General features: G+C 38.5%; 1 protein-coding gene across 2 annotated transcripts in view; it reads left to right on the forward strand.

Moving 5' to 3' along the window:
• The window catches only part of Pkg21D (Protein kinase, cGMP-dependent at 21D), a 119100-nt gene that overhangs the window by 30071 nt on the left and 66337 nt on the right, over nucleotides 1-22692 (forward strand). For both annotated transcript variants that reach the window (XM_087358753.1, XM_087358752.1), the window contains exon 2: nucleotides 147-192. The gene's annotated coding sequence lies outside the window, so the exon portion shown is untranslated. The remainder of the gene's footprint in view (nucleotides 1-146; nucleotides 193-22692) is intronic.

Below are 22692 nucleotides of genomic sequence, written 5' to 3' on the forward strand. Positions count from 1 at the left end.
TAAAGACGGTGAATAAAATTATTGTATTTCACATTTGTTTTTTTTTTGCGACGTAATTTATCAACTGTATTCTTTAGTTACCTACGAATTAATAAACGTTAATTTGCAGGGTTGGTAAAATGTAGTAACTCAAATTTTTGTTCCAGGGAATGACGGACAGAGTTCTGGAAACCCATCCTCACATCTAAACAAGTGAGTAATGATTTTATGAGTATGCAACCCCTAATACCTTAATGACACGAGACTTAAATCACAAATATCCCTTTATTCTTCATATTTCAGTTCCCACTACAATTATTCGTCCATGTGCGTGTTATAACTTTTAAAGCACGTGATTTTCATGAAACACGGTATTAATGTCATGTCATGGGAGGCCATTTTACTGTCTAACCTTTAAAATGGCTGTCTGCAGCATCGATTGTTTACCTTTCCGTTTCACAGTTTCAACAAATGAATCTTAGCGGCTAAGAATGCAAAATTAGCAACTGAAGCGAATCGTTTACATGGCTACAAATGTTAATAATTTTTGTATGTTAACTAGCAGAGTGCCCGCGTTGTTACTCGGGGAAATTCGACAAATACATTTCTTACGAGTTTTTATTTCTTTTAAGCTTGTCATAGGCCTGGCCATTTAATATTTATAGTTGAATATCATTAGAAATTATTATTCCCAAACCCAACATTTTCACCGAGACTCGAACCCAGGACAATTTTCGTGTTTATGACCTTACTTTTTGTAATGTACTTCCCAAAACAAACAGTTTTATTCTTTGCGCCTTCGTGCTTAGTTTCTGAGGTACAGAAAACATCTTCAACGGAATTCGAACCCAGGACAGTTTTCTTTATTTCTGTAGCCATTGTTCATGTAATCTCCTCGACGAAGGAATCAAGTTTGGACTTAGTGTCGTTTTTTATCGTATTTAGTTTCCAAGATACAGAAACCACTCTCACGGGGTTTCGAACTCAGGACCTGTTTTTCCGGAGTTTTGGCCTTTTTAAATTCTTTTGCTGATCTCAAGGAATAAGCATGTCAAGTTTGGTGTAAATTGGTTTTACCGTTGTCGAACTACAAAATAACACAGTTTTAATGTTATGTATAAGACAACAAATATGCGAAATTTTTAAATTATGTCAAAAAACCTTCAGATAATGAGATATTCTATGTTTATTAACGGAAATGATTCATAAAAATTAGTAAATGAGTTGTACTGTTATTCTTATTTGTTCTCTGCACTAGCCTCTGAGGGATAGCTCAGTCAGTATAGTGACTAGCTACGGGCTGGACGACCGGGGTTCGATCCCCGACGGGGGCAGAGGATTTTTCCTCTAGCCTCTGCGTCCAGACCGGCTCTGGGGCCCACCCAGCCTCCTCTACAATGGGTACCGGGGTCCTTTCCCGGGGGTAAAGCCGGCCGGGGCGTGATGCTGACCACTCACCCCCCAAATGCCTACATGGCGTATAGTGGGACAAACTTTACTTTTACTAGCCTCTGAGCAGATCAAAGAAGTATTAAGAAGTTGTCAGGGAAATTTTTCTTTTGGTGTGTTGAAAATGACCTGCGGAATTACTACACTAATCTGTTATATTACAGCTTTAAAGTGAACGCAAAGTGTGGCTGCACTGTCCCAATATACTTCGTAAAATGTCTGTGTTCGGAATATGTTTCGAACATAATGCGTAGACTTCAGACGAACTTACACTAAACTTGAAACTTCTGCCCACCGTTATCAAAGAAGTCCTCTCTAGCTGAAGCCATTTTATTAGTAAATAACACTCACACGGTTCAAAATCTTTCATTTATAATTAAACTATTTGCCCCCCCCCCCCCCCAAGTATAGATACAAAAATGGTCTTTTTATGTGTGAATGTGTGTTTTATCCATAATTCCACTTTTTTCGTAAACCTTTATCTTGTTTGTTTGTTTGTTTTTGTATTTTATTTAACTACGTTGTTAGTAACTCGAATTATACAGGATAAATGTTTAGCGCCCTCGATTCTTCCGCTGTTTAGTCATGCATAACAACCGGCATACACTTTTACATGAAAACATCGATCTTTATTTCTTATTACATCATATGTTCTTTCTTTCTTCATCCTATGAATTTTTCCATGCCTTCATTTCTGAACGTGACTGTATTCCATTACAGTGGGTTTACACAGGCAAAGTCACGCAACCCATATTACAATTTTATTGATGTCTGAAATTCGTAACAATTCGACTAGACTATACAAGAGCTCACACAGGGCACGTTATGTTGTAACCTGCTCGCGTCAGTACGTCAGATGTCTTCAAACAGTGAAGTGTCTTTCACAGGTGTAACAACTGTTCATTGTAGAGAACTGCCTGGCACCTCGTTTCTATTTAACTTGCCAGAAAGAGTTCTGGAATACATTTCCCGACTCCACTGTGCGAAACAAATCGACGGTATCTCGTCTGGTAAACCCTTTCCGTAACACGGGAAGCGGACAGGGGGAGTAAACGTTCTGGTCGACCGTCAATGTTAATGCACGCATCGCTGAACGCGGTGGACATTCCAACACTTGATACAACATTGTTTTATATTTGACGATTTCAGTTTAATCAATTTTTTGACAAATAGATTGTGTCAGGAATTGGTTGTGTGACTTTTCGATCACTCCGTACAATAAAATCAGCGAGTGGCTCTTTGTCGGTTAGTTCACAGTATACACTGTAGTGGCGCTGTATTTCCATACCAAGCTCTTGAAAGAAAACCAGTATAAGACCTAATATGTTATTCAATTCATTTATTTAAGTGTTTGCCAACATCAAGAAGCCAATAACAGGCAAACACTGATAATACATACGATAATAATGAAGTAATAATGAAAAATATTACACAAACAGATTAACTAAACATACAGAGTGATTCAAAAGGTTAGGGCCAAACTGAAGGAGCGTATTGAAGGACTCAGAGAGAACAACTTTTGGATAGGAACCCATGTCCTCCAAAGTTATCCTGAGTCAGTCGAGGCCATTGAAGGTAGGGAAGTCTGACAACATACCGCTGAAATAATCTTACTTTGCTATTCTCCTACTAGCTTAATTTTATTTTTTATTAATGTACAAGGATTGAATTAGCAAAGTACGATTATTTCAGCGGTATGTTATCAGACTTCCCTACCTTCAATGGCCTCGACTGACTCAGGATAACTTCGGAGGGCATGGATTCCTATTCGAAAGTTGTTCTCTCTGAGTCCTTCAATACGCTCCTTCGGTTTGGCCCTAACCTTTTGAATCACTCTGTACACAAGTACAGTATTAAATATAACAGCCAAATACAGGCAAACCCGAAATAGAAACAATATTATACACAAAGAAAAATAAATGAAGAAATATAAATAAAATCAACTGCATAATAAAAAATTCGAAAGTGCTGAACGTTCACACTGAAAACCGTTAGGATGATTAATTAATAGCTATTTGGAAAGGATATGGAAGGAAGCGGTCGTGTCCTAATTTGAGGCACTTGTCTGGAATGACTGAGGAAAAATTACCGGTCTCCAGAAGAAATTTGAACTCGGGACCTCCCATGAAACAGGCGTGCTAACCTCATAAAAGGCCTTATCATGGAACAGCATGTACTTCAGAAAAAGAACTTTATTGAACACTGACATGGTTTGTAACTCTAGAAGACTACAAAGGCTTTTCTGGATTTAGGTCGAGCTGATATAACTTGAATTTGCATTGAAGGGCAAACAGTTGCGTGTGTGGCAACACTGCTAATATGATGCAAGGCGTCTCATAGTCGCAGGTGACAGCTGTATTCATGATCTGTTTGTTCGTCACTTGTCTTTAAATAGATCTCATTTGTATATTCGCTAAACTGTTTAGAAAGCTAATGAAAATTATTATCTTCGTCGAATTGTGCTAATATAGCGATCTGTGAGACAGAGCAAGTCCATGGTGACGTACCAGTGTCTCTGTTCTGCATTAACGAATTCAATTTTAATTTGGACAGAATTAGCGTTAAGTTGACTAACCAATGAACTAACCAGCTCTATGCAACAGAATTGTCTTCTTCATTCGATAGTTAAGTAGCTAGACAAGACATGTCTTAGCTCCGTCGGGTAGAGTCCTAGTTAAGAGGCTGATGGTCGCTCGTCTAAAGTTCCCCAACTTTTATGGAACTGGGCAGTTCATTACTGTGAACACAAGAGCTCGCCATCCTGTGCCACATGAATTCAATCTACCAACGTGTTTTCGTAATATTCATTGTAATATTTTATAATGTCCTCCCGTCTGCGTCTTTCGAATATCATTCCAAGTCGGTAAAGAACTTGTAGATATATCAAGCTATTTTGTTCTAGTAGGATTTGTGGTTTTCACGGCGGTGAGTCTGAAGATTGCTGTCTGCTGGATTGTAGCGTCGTGAAGTCTGACAGAAGTTTTCCAACGTTTCAGAGGTCCTTGCTGCCTCCATCATCAGGGCGTTGAATCAAATCATGATTAATTTATCAGCAAGGACCTCTGGAAATTTGAAATTCTATCAGAAGAAGACATCCATATTCTGTTTTGTTTAGTTTAATTTGTTTATGGACTTTGTTTAAAGGCTTAAATTATATTTTATAAGTTTTTTTTGTAGTGTTCTGTCTGACGACAGGTCCATATGAACAGGATCCTTCCATCCTTTTCTCGGACTGGGACCTGTTCATATACGTTCTTGGCAGATGATCCAGAAGTGGTTTGCCATTGCCTTCTTCTGTGTGTGAATGGAGTAATTGTTGGGATGCCACGGAGAAACCGGGGAAGCTCCCGGAGGAAAACTCCGTGTTGCCTAGACCACGGCCTTGCCCAACACAACTTATAAATTCGGGCACCGCCGGGAATCGAACCCGAGACCCCAGGATTACAAGGCCAGTGTTCTAACCGCTAGACCACCCTGGCTCCTTTATAAGTATTACTAATTATAAATTCCATTCATTTGAATTAATGTTTATTATTCTGTTTTAGTTTCCCTCTCTTAAATTTAGTTAGAAACCACTTGACTTTAGGGCAAAATCCGTTTGAGAATTTTGTCATTGTGTTTATATTTATGGATCAGGGGAGTAAAATTGAATATTTTTGTTACTCGCCAAGGAATTCCGTTAAAGTTTTTTTATTATTTTGAACACACTGGCGAAAACAAATACGTTTGTGTCTTTCATTTTACGAAATGTACAAGTCTCAATGATTTAGATTTTTCCTAATATCCTGAGTTTCGGATATTATTAAAATTACATTCAAATACGTGACAGACAGGCGGACGGACTGTCATTTCTGGATGACACACAATTTTTATTTTCTTTATTGCAGACGCGTTTACTGCTATGGGAGTTCCTACCTCTAAATTAATGCAAAAAGTAGGATTGGAAACCTCTAACCCCCTGTATCATTTTTAATCATGGACCATATCGACAGTTACATTTTCATCATTCTATCTCTTTTACATTGCATTTATTTTATTTATTTTTTCCATCTTTCCTTTCTATATCATTTATTCTCTTTTCTGTCTTGTTTTTCTTTCTTCCTTTTCTCTCAAATTTCACATTCTTACCGGAAAATTACTATCCCTTCCGGGTGATTTAATGCATCATAGAAATTCTAGCACCAAAGTTACACATCGTTTACGTTAAACAAACAAAGACTTTTCTTGTCCGCTTAAATACTCGCCTGAGGTAAGTTTTTCTCCGTAGCGCGGCGCTGTGATGGTAATTTGCGAATAATTAACGTCGGCTGTTTTTATTTACACCTCGACAACGGGATCTCACTAGCCATTATCTCGGATTTTGGTGAGACTTTTATTTACTTCAGCACAATTTCGTGTCATTGGAGATGGAGTGTTCTTTACTGAAGGCAAATATCTGGCAAGCAGAATTTTTGAATTGTCGGTTCTTTAACTGCGCTCTCACAATTGCAGAGGTTACATGGCGACGATTTAAGAGCGGTGGAAGCCTAAGTTTGTCTCGGCATTCCTCTTAGGGCAAAAACTAAGGAACTTGAGCAAGAGAGCCAGTTCTCGACCCCAGATTAGAAATAGGTAAGCCTGCCTCTTTAATCCAGGGCATCTAGGACATCGCTTGTACTTACCTGGTCGGTAAGTAGAGTTAGAAGATGGCTGTCTTTTCAATTGTTTCGCCCTGTGTTCTGGTAGAAGTTTGTCGACGTTACAGTGATGCTTGCTGCCTCCATTATCGCATCGCCCTAATACAGACAGCAATAACCTCTGAAACGTCTGTAAACTTCTACCAGACTACACGGCGCAACGATCCTGAAGACAGAAATCTTTCTCGCTTCAGATGTCTAAACTTTAGTTGGTGGGTAATATTAAATTCTATTTTAGAAAAATACGTAGGTTGTGAATATCTTAACTGGAGTATACTAATTCATGCTAGGATCCCTTGGCGTACTATTATCATCACAGCTATGTTTCGTCATGTTCAATTACAATTTTGTATTTTGATAACAACCGAGATCTTGTATGTAAGATTTGAGGTTTACACAGCGGTGAGTCTGAAGATTTCTGTCTTCTGGGTTGTTGCGCCGTGTAGTCTGGTAGAAGTTAACCGACGTTTTAGAGGTCCTTGCTGTTTCTGATACGTCAGTAAACTTTTATCAGACTACATGTCGCAACAAACCAGAAGACATCAATTTTTAAGATCTTGTATACTGAAATTATTTAGACATTTCAGCAATATTTATCACTATTACAACAGATTGGATTGCCGGGGTTCGATCCCTAGTAGAGGCAAAGGTATTTTTATAATTTCTGCGTCCCTACCAGCTCTGGGGCCCACCCAGCCTCCTGGTGATGGTTACTCCTTGGAGTAAAGCGCGGCCGGGGCATGACGCTGATTACTCACCCTTATCTAGTGCCGCACCACCTCTCCCCCCAAGCGCCTCCATGGCTTGTAGTGGGACATCTTTACTTTACTTAGTTACACCTTAAGTAATAGCTGCTATACGGGATGACGCCGTTGGTAATGAGATTCTATTTTAAAAACTGATGCAAAATTACGTATAATAAACGGAAACTTCGTAGCAGAATCTGAAATTAAAATATAAAAATATTATAAATTTAGCTGGAAAGAGTCTGAACTTTTATTTCTGTTTTTCTGTTTCATCCCAACTGTATTAAACGAAATATACCCTAGAAGGAATCATTGTATCATAAATTTCAAAGATTTGAGTTGGAGAGTCGACATTATAATTGCACATACAACTTTTTAATAGACGGTCAGTAAAAGTAAAATGCAGAGAACAGCGGAAGAAAGCGAAAACCTGTACTCCACATAATACTGCAGTGTACATATATAATGTCAGTATCTGACTTTAGAATTAATTATAACTCCCCGGAATATGTACTGTGCCTCTTGGTATTGTGTGTGAACGCGTATGAATTGAAATATGTTCAGATGTATTTAAATTCCGTTATAATGGGATCTAGCTATGTTCCATTCCGTGGAAATTAGAGTATTACACGGATTTTCAGTAGCCATTACTTTGTCGTGCTCGTAGCACTAATTTACACAGAACATCCGAGATAAAGGATTTAATGCACTTTGTATATGAAATATGTTAAGAAGAATTTTATCGTATTCGGTACAGATAATAAAGGCAGATTGACAAACATGGATCAAACGTTCCATTATGCCTTAACTTCATGTACTGCGTGGAAATTACACATAATAATAATAATAATAATAATAATAATAATGTGAATAGATGGGATAATAATAATAATAAATCATCCGAAAGACGCTTTCATAAAATAAAATTAAATAATACATGTGGCACTTGCTAAAAACAATATGTATCCCGGAAATAGCTGCTGCCCTATGTACCTTAGGGACAAGGTCTGTCTCGGGTACATGGAAGTACATAGTGAATAGGTGGGATAACAATAATAATAATAATTCAATTCAATACATTTATTTAAGTGCCAGACAACAGCCAGGTAAGGCCAATAACAGTCAAGCACTGAACAACAGTACAGGATGAAATATAATAAATAATTAAATTAATTTTAATAATAATAAAAGTAAAACATTACAAATACGAAAACAAACAAACACATGAAACTAAATATATAAACGTACCATATTGAACAATATTTCACAAGTAAATGGGCTAAATACGAAACCTAAGTAATATAATTCAATTCAATAATTCTAAATAAAAACACTAAACAATAAAAAAACAGAATAATAATAATGATTCAATGCATTTATTGAATAATATTTCACAAGTAAATGGGCTAAATACGAAACCTAAGTAATATAATTCAATTCAATAATTCTAAATAAAAACACTAAACAATAAAAAACAGAATAATAATAATGATTCAATGCATTTATTGAATAATATTTCACAAGTAAATGGGCTAAATACGATACCTGAGTAATGTAATTCAATTAATGATACTAAATAAAAACATTGAACAATAAAAAACAGAAGAAACTTACAAAATTAAATACCACAAAATAAGATGCAGTCAGCACAGCAAGAAAATAAATAAACGAGGTCTAAATAATAATAATAATAATTTCATTTAGAATAATAATAATAATAATGTGTTTAATGCATGCAACACGTATTAAAAACAAAGTGTATTTCAGAAATAGCTGCTGCACTGTGTACCTCAGGGGCAAGGTTTGTCTCGGGTACATAGAAGTAAATGCCCTATAAAATGGTGAATAGATGGAATGATAATAATCCATGAAAGCAAAAGTTCCTTAGTCTGGTTGCCCTAAAGAACGAATCTTGTCCGGAAGAGTTAATGGATAAACGTCAGCGTTTATCTGCCCCCACCGCCTCCTTCAGCCTGACCTATTAATGCTTATAGTTGTTAGTCTCGTGGACAGTAATGTCTGCTTGGTCGTAGGTGTTTTATATTCCGTGAGCAATACTTTTCCACTTCTTTTGGCGTTACTTAATGTCATTGGTCGTCTTGTTAACCTCAGATTCTTTATACCCTCAATTTGTCGTCTGTCTCTGAATGATACTCCGTTCAAGCCACATAAAAGTCTCATTTGGATTCAAAGGCGTGTCATTGAGAGACAGACGACAAAGTGTAATGTCTCTTCAATATCCCATTAATTCTAGTAGGGTAATATTTTATTGTATTCTCTTGTGAATTATTACCTACTTGAAATGTGAAACCCCGAATATTTACAATAAAGTATTTAAGCTTTTGTACGATTTGCTGGTGATGAACTACAGCGTTGTTACGTTTGTCAGCCTGTATTTCGTCACCTATACCTTACCACACCTGTAATTTCATCCTTAAATTTATTTTTAATAGTGTAGTAATAATCTTTGTAGTATTTCATAAAATCGATTTTGATCTATCGTCTTTCCATAGAAAGAGATGGGTGTGTTTCATAAATATAGAATCACTAGATAAAATTATGTTCTTTTATTGTCTTTTTGACAGAATATGATACTGTGTATTTACTACTCTTATAAAACACAATTTTTAATTCGTTCTATCCACATTATTAAAAGTAGCATTTTTGTTCGAAATTTGTTACACATTTCTTGGGTTGGCGTAGTTTTTGCACCGATGTCTTTGTATTTATGGTAGCTTGCCTGTTTTTGTTTTGGTGTTGGTCTGACCTTGAATACCGGTAGGCGAAGATTCTACCTTGATGTTTTCGTCATCAGAGTCCGTGTTGATTGACGGAGACCTAAAGAAAAGTATTAGTTGTGACCATACCCAGTCGGAGATTCAAACCGGGTACCTCAGAGTACAAACTAGTCACGCTTCCGCCGTTCAGCCATTAATGTTGGGGATCCCACTCTGGCAGCCTGAGAATACAAATTGGTCGCCGCTTCAGTCCTCTGTCGGGTGGTGGGGGCAAAGTGCCACTGTATTGAGCGCATCCCGTAAAGTATCAATTACCAGACTCATAAAAACTGGGCTGCCACAACGCCCACGGCTGTCTTTTATAACATCTTGCGTCATTGCTGCCCTTTGTTCCATCACCGTCAACTGATGGACCAGCAGGGAATTATTATAACATCATGGCAGGCGGCCTTGTTGGAAGTGACTTAAAATTCTTCAGTTGGCACCATTTCTCCTGGACCTCAAGTTCCATCTCCGTTATCACAAACGTCTGTGCTGACCAAACCCATACTTTATTCTTGTAAGATTTGAGGTTTTCACGGCGGTGAGTCTGAAGACGGCGATGATGGAGGCACCAAGGACCTCTGGAACGTCGGTAATCTTCTACCAGACTACACGGCGCAACAACCCAGGAGACAGCCATCTTGTTCTCCCAGAATCTATTTAATATGATGCTACCATTTTCGTGTTGGTTTCCATAATGATTTATTTCCATTACGTTTCCCAGTAAAATTTTTGAATGTATTTCTTAAGTCCGTGTTAAATTTCGGGCTAAGTTTATCTTTATTTCGTAACGATAGCGACATTAACTGGACGTCACGGTCGACTGGTTAGCACTCACGTCTCGACTCGGCGCTTCGTGTTTTTCCTCAGTCCTTCTATGAAAATTTCGAGATTGTATCTTAAAGTAGGCCATGACCGCTTCCTTCTACATCCTTTCCGATTTATTGTCCATTAATAATTTTATCATTCAGTTATATTTTATATTCTGAGCTCCTGATAGCGTCCTTAAATCACAAATTAAATAAACAGATAGGACACCAACTCTTTGTCCAGTGCCTTACATGAGTAGTTGTTGGCTGTTCAGATGTTCAAGATATGTCATTTTAGTGATATTACATACCGTCAAATACAACTGAATATTTTTATTGATCAGACTTCTTGATAAGCTGATAATCGCTCATCTGGACAAGACATTTCTCCACTTTTATGGAACCTCAAGTTTTATTAAAAATCCATTTATGATTATTTCAGTTACCCCATAAGGCTTTCAAGTTGTCTCTTTCCTCCAGGTTTACCTTTTGAAAGGTTCGTGCATTTCTAATCTCTATGAACGCCACACGACCTAAATATCACCCCAATCATGTATCGTGAAGTCGTTACTTGTGTTGCTGAATCGACTGCTTCTGTTATTTGGAAGTCATCATTTTACATATCCTATTTTCTAAATAACAGGTGTGCGACAGGCTGGACCAGCCAGCACGACGGTATAACCTCGGTTCCCTTTGGATTAGGGTCACAATGCCTTAGTCCCACTTGTCCGTGCTATGAGTGAGGAACGCGAGTGTAAAAATGACGAGTTTGTTGGTCACGCGACACAATCGATAAGAAGTGCGAGAGTTTGACTTCCGTTGTATGATCGTCGTTTGTTTCGTGAATAATTGAAACCATTAGATCAGTGGCGGACGAATTCGGGTCAACGTCCTTAGAGTTACGCAATTCTCTTTGTCTGTGTGTGGTATGTGGGTGACTGTTACGCAGTTCGGTTGGGGGAGGTAAGTCGTTTGAAAGGTCTCGTGTTTACTCGCAAAGATGAATTGTTCAAAAGTTCACGCTTCGCAGCTTTCGTGATTAACCAAAGATAAGCAATAATTTTAATATTATATGATTCTTTCTTACTCTTTTCAATAAAATGCTATTTAAAGTGTTTGAATACTGCTACTGTTCTTGACGGACAGTTTTATACTTCACAAATATTATCAAATAAGACCCAAAATGGTTACCTGTAAGATATTAACCTCGGGAATTTGTGATGCAACAATTTTAGAATTCTTTTCAAAGAGTAACTTCAAGAAAAGGCTGTTTCTGTTGGGGGTTAGGAATTTTTTAATTTGTTGACGTAAATACGTCTATATTTTAGGGTCAGTGTCATTCGGCAAAAAGTGAAACAAAAATGTGGAACGAGAAAGTATAACTGCATTGTTATGTTCCCTAGGAAACTTCAATTGTTTACTAGGCATTATTGTTAAAAAGCAAACGTCAATTGTTTACTCAGCATTATTGTTACCTAGGAAACGTCATCTGTTTACTCGGCATTGTTGTTACCTATAAAACATTTCATTACATTACATTACATTACCTTACCTTACCTTACCTTACCTTACCTTACCTTACCTTACCTTACCTTACCTTACCTTACCTTACCTTACCTTACCTTACCTTACCTTACCTTACCTTACCTTACCTTACCTTACCTTACCTTACCTTACCTTACCTTACCTTACCTTACCTTACCTTACCTTACCTTACCTTACCTTACCTTACCTTACCTTACCTTACCTTACCTTACCTTACCTTACCTTACCTTACCTTACCTTACCATACCTTACCTTACATTACATTACCTTACCTTATCTTACATTTCATTACATTACATTTATCTACCACAGACCCATCTTAAGCGTAACTAATTCAAGTTGATTAAGCAATGTCTTAATCAAACTTATCTCAATTGTAAAGCATGTAATATATAAACTTTCTTTCCGTATAGACGTATTTACGTCAAATTCTCCGGAACCGTGGTTCCACTGTCAACTTTTTATTAGTAGAAAGGCCGTGCGGGACATTTTGTCGTAAACACATTGTGAATTCAGATATTTATTGCATCCGTAAACGATGCTGAAACTCCAGTTCACATAAATACATGAACTTTTATCTCTCCTCCTTAGAAGTATGCAACAACGAAACTTCAACATTTTGCATCAATTTTTTTAAAAAGTTATGAAGGATTGTATGAGTTAGCTGTTTATCTTGAAGCAATGAGTAAAACATTCGCTTTTACTGGTAAAATGTGCTCTCTAACCAACGTATTTCCGCACTTAAGAGCCACGTTGTTGACCGTCCGCCAAGTGATACAGTAGCGTAATTGTCCTATTCTTTGTTATTGTAAGCCCCATACACTAAAAATAGGTCTACGTCTCAAAACGCTGCCAAGAATCACAGCTTAACACATGTGAATCTATGGAATGATTTGTCTGGGAGAGACACGGGGCTAATTTCAAGCCCAGTGCAAACAACGTAAAAAATAGTGACAAAGTTACGTACCTGTAACGATAGTAAGGCAGTATCTGGACGTAAATCATTTTGTTGAACGGCTGAGAACGCTAACGAAACGATGTAAGTAAAGATATGCTACACATTTTATGGTTAATACTAGAGCAGAACGCTCCATTCGGAGCTCCTTTCTTATATCAGTTTCTGTTGATATTTAATACTTCGTTTTTCAGCGTGTTATAATTTTATCCCTTAGAGCGGCCATCTGTTTACTCGGCATACAATGAAAGGAAGGGGGTTAAAACACTTGACCAACCCCCCTTCAGGGGGGTTGGTCAAGTTTTTAAAATCTTGAGTAAGAAACTAAATTAACCCCCAGAAGGGGGGGTTAAAACACTTGACCAACGACCCCTTCGGGGGGTTGTTTGCGTTTTAAAATCTTGAGTAAGACACTATACTAACTCCCCTTTGAGGGGGTCGGTTAAAACACTTGACCAACGACCCCTTCGGGGGGTTGTTTGCGTTTTAAAATCTTGAGTAAGAAACTAAACTAACCCCCCGAAGGGGGGGTTAAAACACTTGACCAACGACCCCTCCGGGGGGTTGTTTGCGTTTTAAAATCTTGAGTAAGACACTATACTAACCCCCCTTTGAGGGGGTCGGTTAAATCACTTGACCAACCACTTGGTCTTGATAACGTCTTCCTTCACTTTTCATTTCGTAAATAGTTCTGATGTTTTAGTTCTTTACGTCGCTGTTCGGAGGCCAACTGTTAGTCAAATCTTCATTTTCAAGAATGCGATGTGCTGCTTCTGGAGCAGTGATATTGCGACTTCTTGGTACTTGTTGTTCTCGTCGTAGTGAAGCGTCATTTGTTTACTCGGAATTGTTATTTTGGTATACCAACACAACAATGCCGAGTAAACAAATGACGTAATATTGTTTGATGACGTCATTTTGATAGAAGACAAATCACAAATTTTTATAGTAGATTAGTGTTTTTAGGTGTTCTTCACGCTCTAGCGTCAGTTTTGTACATGAATAACTAAGATGAGACAAGGACCTTTACAAGAGTGACGCAGCAGTGACGTGGGATGACATTAGTTCAAAAATGTCCTACTACGCAACAGTGGCCTCCCATCACATCAGTGCAACAGCGATCTACGTTATGTGGCGTGATGAACGCCTTTGGAATGTCGCTCTAATCCGAATATCAAATGATTATTTGCGGTAGTTCTGTGAGCATTCGCTAGCTTGTCAAGAAATGTAGTACGCAGAATTGTAGTTTTATATTTCGTTCACGTTTGGTTTGACATTATTTTCGAAACACGACCGTCAAATAATAAAATAGTCTTTAAGGCACTTCATAGTAAAATTTAACCGTTACATTTTTATTATCTATATTACCACCTGTGAAGTGCGTGGTTGGACATTGCTCTGTGAAGTGCTCATAAATTTAATGGCGAATGTAATTGTTCCCATACTGGAAACAGGAGAATCTTGAAGTTAACCACTCGCCACCCACCAGTGTCGAGTTTAGGAATGCGTGAAGTCCATCTCCGGTGACCCAGATTTTTCGTAGCGCAGTGTTTAATCATAGGTTTGTCATGCATTAAATAACAAATTAGAATGTGATTTTTATACGTGGGCCTGAAATGTTACTTTTCTGCCATATTTTTCCCTCCGCAACTTATTGTTTTTATTATTTCACATTGTGCATTTAAAATTTTGTCTCTATCCAAAACCTTTCAAAATTTCACTGTACATAAATCTTTCCTTGCTACGTTAATTCATCTTTATTAAATTATAATGATATTTTTGGTATTGTTGATGGGAGTTTTTTAAATTGTTAATATTTCTGGAAAGAGAATTATTGTAGTTCATTTTTATCAAGGAATTTTATAGGATAAAACTTTATTTACAAGGACAGAAATGAAGCCAATACTAAAATAAAGTTACATAACAAAACTTGTTTGATGTAAAAAAATGTTATTTATCTTATTTTAATAAAATTATTAAACATTTTTGTAACTGTGTTTCTGGCTATTGTAAACTATAGACCAACATTTTTGGATTTTGTAGGATTTGAGGTTCTCACGGCGGTGAGTACGAAGATAGCTGTCTTCTGGGTTGTAGACAGGGCCTATGAAACACTGACAAACTTCTGCTAGACTGCACGTCGTTTTCACAAACATTCTTTTTCTTTTGATAGTCTCGATTCTGTAGTTGGAAACCAACATCTGGAGAATGTGGAGCATTTCAAGTACTTGGGAAGCTTAATCACGACGGACGCTCTATGCACCAAGGAGGTAAAAGCAAGGATAGCCATGGCCAAGGCAGCTTTCGTCAAGAAGACGATACTTCTCACTAGCAAGTTGGGCTTGGAGATGAAGAAGAAACTAGTGAAGTCTCACGTATGGAGTGTCGCGCTGTATGGAGCAGAGACTTGGACACTCAGGAAGAAGGAACAGAAATACCTGGAGAGTTTTGAAATGTGGTGTTGGAGAAGAATAGAGAAGATCAGGTGGACGGATCGAGTGATCAACGAAGAAGTATTGAGGAGAGTCAACGAGCAAAGAAGCATTCTGCAGGCGATTACACGAAGGAAAGCTAACTGGCTGGGACATATTATGAGAAGGAATGGATTAATGAGTGATATCACCGAAGGCCAGGTTGAAGGAAAGAGAGGACTAGGAAGAAGATTGATACAGCTAACCGACGACCTTAAACAAGGAAAGAAGATGACGTTCCAGGAATTAAAGCGAGAAGCCGAGAATAGGGAAAACTGGAGAGCTCTTTTTGGGCAGAATAATGGACCTGTCGTCATATAGAACACTAAATAAAATAATAGTCTCGATTCCTACAGGAAAAAATACTGGTATGCCCCTTTTGACCGAACAAGTTTTAGTAAAATGGTAATGATCATTATGACTTTCTGGCCTGTACGAAATAAATGATGGTCATTTGAGTTAAATCCATCTCCCATTTTAAGTTCTTGTAGATGTTCGAAGCCGTCCTAACTCTCGCGTAGTGTCTCATTCCACGGTCTGTGTACGAACACGTGAGGGACAGAGCCCACTCTCGGGCGTTCATCGTCCTGAACGTTTGTCTTTTCAGATAAATAGACTGTAGCTCGGTGTTAGCTGATTGAAGGTTTTCATGGCAGGTTCGAACCAAACTAATTCTGATTTTTTTCTGGAATAACGTCGCCATTTTGATTTTTTGGAACCTCAGGACACAACAAGTTTTCTGCCACTTATTAACATCTTTCTGCACCTGGACCTAAAATGGGTCTGGTCTAGAGCTGGGGGGGGGGGTTTCCTAATGCATCGAATACTCCCATTGATTTGTAAATACATTTACAAGCACATTGCATGTGTATAAATGTATGAATCGTGTATGCATGTGTGGGATGTGTGTGTTTTATGGGTGGAGACAGATGGTTGAAAATAGTGTGGAATTATTGTATCATTATGGCCCAGGGTAACGGAAAGATCAGAATGTAGCAAAAGACGATTTTGAGGCCGATAAAGCCACTAAAATGTCTGATTATAGAACAAAGAAAAGTTACTGAGTACGTGTGTTCATTTGGCAGAAAACGTTTTATTGACATGTTTAAACGGCGCTGTGTCCACTGCATATGTGGTGAATGGTTGTATACGGTTGGTTGAGAGATACCTTAAAATAAATTAATTTCGGGATCTCCGTAACTTGCTTTCTGCAATAATTTTACAGAACTGGAAAAAGTGGAGAGGCGTATGTATGACACCCGCTCCATAAGAAATCGCGTTTGTGTCTGTCATTCGGGAGGAAATGTTCGCACTTGTTCACAGGCGTCGTCTGCTGGCCTGAATTGAACTTATACTGAACACGGGGACAAGCTGCGAAGTTAAGTGTTTCTGCTTCTTGTGGCTGAAGGCTGTGGGGCTGGGAGCAGGGTCAACGGTGGCGACGTCTGTGGTTTTAACGAGAACTAATTCAATGCTGTTACAATTGATAAAGTGCAAAGTTCCAAGGGCTGGCGCTGTCATCAGGGGGAGATCATGTCTGAAGAGAAGTTTGCCCCTCATCGTCTCTGCCCATATTTTGTTTGATGGTATCCGTTTATGTATTTCTGGCCACTTGAAGGTATTCTTTACTTTTTAAGCTCTTAATCCGATTCTGTCTTAAACCTGTCCAGTCCACATTGACATTGTTACACTTATTTTTCTGAGATAAATTTCATTATATCATCCCCCCAAGTACGGCCAGGTTTGTGCCTTGTCCGAGCAACAATTTGTTCCAGCAATTACATCTATTTCCTTCCTTCGAATTCTAAGAATGGGGCCACTGTTTCCATTGTCCACTGGTCATGCGCAGTATTTTTTGGCCGGTGGAATTTTCAAGGGGAAGGCTAGGAGCGAGTCTCTTTCGCGATAGTATAATGCTGACTGCACCGAGGAGCTTGTGTGACTGAACGCCCAAACAAAAGAACTACACTGACCGTGCCACCTCAGGTACACAGACTAGGCCCGTCCGCCAGCTTCTCCACCCGCCAAAAACTAGTGCGCCGACTATAGTAAAATTCCATCGATAGACAGACATGAATGTGTCCATAAGATGTTATATACTCACGCTAGTCTGAAAAGCAGCTTTAGCGAAAAGACTATAATCTACAAATTTATAAATGTACCTTTTGCTCTCAGTAGGTATGAATATTTGTTTCCCACACTGAGGGAAGACAACGTATTAAGAATGTTTGCGAACAGCATGAGGAAGAAGGAGCTTAGAAAGATTAAGAAACAGGAGGATGGACAAATATTGCAAAATAAGTACAACCATAACTGTTTAAATTTAAGCTTCCTGGTGTGAGTTTTGTTTCAACAATTTGTCAATAAATCCTTTCAAAACAACAAATGTTTAGTAATATTATTGTAGACGGATTTTTTCTTCAGATTGTTGATTATTCTTTGCGTGTTTCACCAAGTATTATTAGAATTATTAAATTATGTAATGAAGTGGACGGAGCATATAGCATGCATGGGTTAGATGAATGTTTCAGAACTTTATCAGGAAAGCCTGAAGTGAGCAGATCACGTGGAAAGCAAAGGTGTAGATGGATCTGAAGATAAATAGGACATGACAGTGTGGGATGGATTGAACCGGCTCAAGATAATGTCAGATGGTAGGCTTTTGTGTGCACGGTGATAAAACTTTTGTTTCCACGAAAGATGGGGGATTTCTCGATCAACTAAACGGCTGTTAGAATCGTGATTGTTAGTAATTGGTCATCCGCCATTAAAGTAATTATCGATATAACTCTTGTATCATGACGCAGATCTCGTGGTTCCACGGAACAAGGATTAACGCCTATTCGTTGTACCAACAGCTAGTATAGTAGCACCATCTCTCGGCTGTTTCTGTAAACATTGCTGCCTGTAGCCGTTGCGTAGCGCTGTTACGTAATGACTAGCAATTACTTTTCGGCTTACATTTATGCCTACCGCTGTACTACAGTGTATGACAAGTTGCTGCATTATCACGGCGAATGAGAGCCAAAAAGAGGTGGGATTTTTAATTCAAAGAAAATGTGCCAGTTTGTGCAATTACCGATTTTTTTCAGTTTAATATTCCACGCAAATATGAATTGATTTTATCTACTTTAAATCTTAGAACACTTTATTCCAGACGACGACATCTCGATGCGTTATTTCTTGTTAATGTCTTTAAGGGCAAAATAAATTGCCATTCCATTATGGACGCTGTTGGTTTACGTGTGCCGGCGAGGCAAATAAGAGAATTTTCTACTTTTAGTGTGAGCAGTGTGCTAAGACATAGTCCTTCAGTCAGGTGCGTCATCGCTGCAAATGACGTATGTAAATCTTTGGGCGTATTTAGCATAAACTTTGTCTCCCTTGAGGGCACGTTCTCAATAAGGGAAATGTTCTAGATAGGTTATCTGTTTTCTGTATTTCTTTAACGTTTTACAATTATATTAGTGTTTCCTAGGTGGATTATTTGTTTTTATTTATATTTCTTCATTTTTTGCTCTGTGTTAATATTGTTTCTATTTTAGGTTTGCCTGTACTTGGCAGTTATATTTAATACTGTACATGTATAAGTTTAGTTAATCTGTTTGTGTAATATTTTTCATTTTTATTTCATTATTATTATATGTATTATCAGTGTTTGCCTGTTATTGGCTTCTTGCTGTTGGCAAACACTTAAATAAATTAATTGAATTGAATTGAATTTCTGAAATACAGAACTGCGGCTTAGGGTTTGTGAGTTCCGCTTCATATTATTTGCAGCCACTCAGTTTAGGATCGGAAACAAGATTTTTTTAAAGCTACTTCTAGATGTCAAGAATTTGCATCGTTTGGGGGGGGGGGGGCAGTTGATCTCGTGACGTCATTGACGTCAACATTATTGTAACTTTATTTTGCGATGGTCGTTATCTCTAAAGCAGCACTTTGTGTGAAGAAAATGTATGTCGTAAAGATGTACGTGGGTTTTTAAATAAAGTAGTGTTTGGTGTTATTTAGTTTTTATCAAAATTGAATGTATTTGATGAGATTTAGTGAGTAATTAAATAGCAAATTTAATCAAAATCAGAATATATATGCCTCCTTCCTTCATCGTCAAGTATCTCTGAAACGTCGATAAACTTCTACCGGACTGCACGGCGAAACATCCAAGAAGACAGACATTTTCATACTCACTGCCGTGAGAACAAAAATGGGTTCACTCAGATCGAAACTGTTTCATACAGACCGACTGACATGTGTAATAAAATGAACTTAGCTCTTATATTTGTTTTATTTAACGCACCAAGACGTCCCATGACAATTCTGTATATTCTTGTTGAATATTCGTGTTTATTTGCGTGAACACGCAATACAGAACAACCTTTTGAGTACCCCGATTGAATTTCTTTCTGTTTTTTTGGGTTCTTATGGCTGGAATTAAAGCGGATCTTTAGCTTATGTGGCTACTACTCTTTACCATTTGGAATGTTATGCCATGATTATCCATCGCTGTTAAAGTGATTACATTGAACGTTCATGAAGCAGTTTGTGTCTCTTACAGTTCTTTATGGCTCCATTAGGAATTGAACTGTTGCAGAAATCGAGGCCTCTCAAGAGTTACAGAAATATCGTAGTTGCAGTTTGAATTCGAGGAGTGAATTCGATAGTTAGCAAATCGAGTTACATTTGATTTGTGAGATTTGGGATTATCACAGTGAAGAGTGTAAAGAAGGTTGAGCTCTTCTGAGTTGTTTCACTGTGCACTTTGGTAGACGTTTGCAGACGTTTCAGAAATGCTTGCTGCCTCCATCATCAGGTCGATGACCGTGATTGAGGAAGATGCAGCCATCTATATTTTAATTGTTGGAGACAAAATAATAATGCTGTTGACGTAAATGTGAAATGTTTTATGGTTATGTATTACGTCTTCATTTGTTTTAAAATATTGCAAGATATATTAAGATGCCAAATAAAATACGAGGCGCGTCCACAAAGTAAGTTTCCCACTCGTCCCACAGCTAGCAAACCTTATATTGCGCGAAGCGACTGTGCGTACGTGATAGAGCAATGACGTAGCATGGCGCATGCACTAACGGTACTTCCCGCGTTCTCACAGTAGCATCGTTGCAGCCGTTGAAGATGGAGGTTCTTATTCCAGCTCCCGCCGACTGTGAAGTGCGATCAGTGATAACGCTAGGCCGCACACGGCTCGACGGACAGCAAGTCTCCTGCAGGAGTTCAGCTGGGAGGTGTTTAATCATTCACCCTACAGCCCGGACCTCGCTCCCAGTGATTTCCGTCTTTTCCTACACCTCAAGAAATTCCTGTCCGGTCAGCGTCAGCGTTTTGAGAATGACAGAGAGGCGGAGATGGTTGTTACACAGTGGTTCCAATCCCAGGCGGCAGACTTCTACGACACAGGTATTCAAAAGTTGGTCCCACGGTATGACAAATGTCTCAATTCCGGTGGCGAATATGTTGAAAAATAGCTGGACACTTGCTGTATCTGTTGCAATAAATATTTCCATGAAATTGTGTTTTGTTTCTGTAAACGGCCCCAGGGAAACTTACTTTATGGACGAGCCTCGTAGTTACAGCACTTGGAACAATTGCCTCCATGGCAAACAAATATTTATGAGCTTGTAGGAAGACGTATCGTGGGCCGACCAAAGAAAAGATGTAGAAAGCGATTTTAAGTGTATTCTGAACAGGATTTTATAACGAGTCCTTGCTGAAGGACAGGGTCCGGTGGTGGGCTTTGGTTAGTTCGGTGATGAACCTTTGGGTTCCGTAAGCCATCTAGTTATTTAGTTAGTCCTAGCTGGGGATGACTTTGTAGAGTTAGAAGAAGCGTCCGACTGTGGAATCATCTTCCACGAGGTGAGGTGAAACGTGTAAGTGTTGAGCTAACGTAGCTTTGGCCTGATCATAAATGAAGCCTTTGAAGCCTGGCATTTGTGTTGTTTTAGGACGCACAACACTTCGCGGGTCATCTTCCCATTTGTCAGTAGGGGTGCTTGTTTCATACGTTTGCCGTCAGATGTAGCACGTGCTGGGTGCCGAGTAGCATTACAGTTACGTACAAACGACCGCCACTTTCCATCTGCGATCGAAAGTGCGTGCTGCCCTATTTCAGGAAATTCCGAGTGTAGATCGATCAGAATTAGATGAGCTGTCACAAGCGTTTCCCAGACGTCGTTTCCTACTTGATACCAGAAAATGGAGCTGACCTTTCCAATGTAGTGGATAGAACATTACATATTCACAGCGTTTAATTAGATTATAGGACTTTCATTTTATAGCGTTTGCAACTTTATGAGTACCTGACGATTTTCAGCCAAATAAACTCCACGTAAGGAGAGTTGGTGTTGTAGAACTCATTGAACCCGAAGTCCGTCTAAATAATATTTAATAATTCCGTCCGTACCGCAAAGAAAACACGAAGCGTCAGTATTACAAAGATAAACTGGTCAGTACTGTTTAAGGGAATAACCGCTGTTTATCGTGAGAATATTATGAAATATATAAATACAAAATGAATTATTTATTGCTGAAGGAGGTGGGGCACTGGGCTTGAAAGGGTTGATCGATAACAGAAAAAACGCAATAATAATAATAATAATAACTCTAAGAAAATATTTGGCCAACATCCCGGGCGAACACGACATCAGGGAACTGCAGAAGACCGCCATTTTGGGAACATCATACATCATTCGAAAGACGCTTTCATAAAATAAAATTATGTAATACATGTAGCACTTGCTAAAAAGAATATGTATCCCGGAAATAGCTGCTGCCCTATGTACCTTAGAGACAAGGTCTGTTTCGGGTACATGGAAGTACATTCTCCATAAAGTGGTGAATAGATGGGATAAAAATAATAATAATAATAATAATAACAGCAACAACAATAATATGCTGTGTTATAGCAATAACTCCCTTTTTGCAGAACCCGCAGGTCTAACACCGACAACACCAAAGCCCGCCACCGTCTACGATCCTGAGCCAACTGACCCATTTTCCATCATTATAGCCCACCTCCCTAAGATCCATCTCGATGTCATCCTGCGATCTCTTTCTTGGTCTGACAAATGGTCGTTTTCCAGAAGGATTTCCCACCAAAATTCGGTATTCCCAATGCGTGTTAAAATGTCCATCGGAGCCTCGTGTAGTTCGCTATCCTCACTGAGTTATGTGACCCGTACAGTTCACGCAGCTCCTCGTTGTGCAATATTCTGATTTTCCTGCTTATTTCATTTTTCTTAGGTCCAAATATCTTCCTGAG

Source organism: Zootermopsis nevadensis, unplaced genomic scaffold, assembly GCF_977971745.1.
Source record: "Zootermopsis nevadensis isolate Lab colony 2312 unplaced genomic scaffold, Znev_1.0 Znev_ptg000030l, whole genome shotgun sequence".
In the NCBI taxonomy this organism is placed as follows: domain Eukaryota; kingdom Metazoa; phylum Arthropoda; class Insecta; order Blattodea; family Termopsidae; genus Zootermopsis; species Zootermopsis nevadensis.